Raw genomic sequence first — 996 nt, forward strand, 5'->3', positions numbered from 1 at the left:
ACCTGTTCGTGGTTAAACTTAGGCCTTACAAGCTAGGGCCTTATTTCTATTATTACAAAATGGTTCAAATGGCTCTGAGCACTATGGGACTCAACTGCTGCGGTCATTAGTCCCCTAGAACTTAGAACTAGTTAAACCTAACTAACCTAAGGACATCACAAACATCCATGCCCGAGGCAGGATTCGAACCTGCGACCGTAGCGGTCTTGCGGTTCCAGACTGCAGCGCCTTTAACCGCACGGCCACTTCGGCCGGCTCTATTATTACACATTTATCATTTGACAAGGTTGTAACTTTCTATGTCCTAAAAGTCCATCTGACAAGTCAGTGGGCATTTGAATAATTTCCTGATCCGCTCTGCAAGATTGCCCAAGTTAAGGTTAATAAATACGTTTTAAGCTTTCCTATTAAAGTGTGTGTCAACTGTTATTTTACACGTAATGTTAAAGTTTGAAATGGAAAGGGTCTTAAATAATGTGTTGAAGTTAATAAATAACTTGCTTATGATTTATGTAATGAATGTCTCTTAAATAATCTTGCCCGAGTGGCGCCTGTCAAATAGTATCTGAGATTGAAACTTCCTGGCAGATTAAAACTGTGTGCCCGACCGAGACTCGAACTCGGGACCTTTGCCTTTCGAGGGCAAGTGCTCTACCAACTGAGCTACCGAAGCACGACTCACGCCCGGTACTCACAGCTTTACTTCTGCCAGTACCTCGTCTCTTACCTTCCAAACTTTACAGAAGCTCTCCTGCGACCTTGCAGAACTAGCACTCCTGAAAGAAAGGATATTGCGGAGACATGGCTTAGCCACAGCCTAGGGGATGTCTCGGTCGGGCACACAGTTTTAATCTACCAGGAAGTTTCATATCAGCGCACACTCCGCTGCAGAGTGAAAATCTCATTCTGAATATCTGGGATTGTTTTGGGTATTTAATAAAACCATTGGAATTGAAATGTTCACTTTAGTGTGTGAGCCCTTCCACCCCCTTTAGA

The 996-nt window shown here is 43.6% G+C and overlaps 1 non-coding gene across 1 annotated transcript; it reads right to left on the minus strand.

Moving 5' to 3' along the window:
* Window positions 1-599: 599 nt before the first annotated feature.
* On the minus strand, window positions 600-674 carry Trnas-cga. The gene has a single exon. It is a non-coding gene; the product is annotated as a tRNA-Ser (tRNA).
* Window positions 675-996: the final 322 nt, after the last annotated feature.

Source organism: Schistocerca piceifrons, chromosome 1 (assembly GCF_021461385.2).
Source record: "Schistocerca piceifrons isolate TAMUIC-IGC-003096 chromosome 1, iqSchPice1.1, whole genome shotgun sequence".
Taxonomy (NCBI): domain Eukaryota; kingdom Metazoa; phylum Arthropoda; class Insecta; order Orthoptera; family Acrididae; genus Schistocerca; species Schistocerca piceifrons.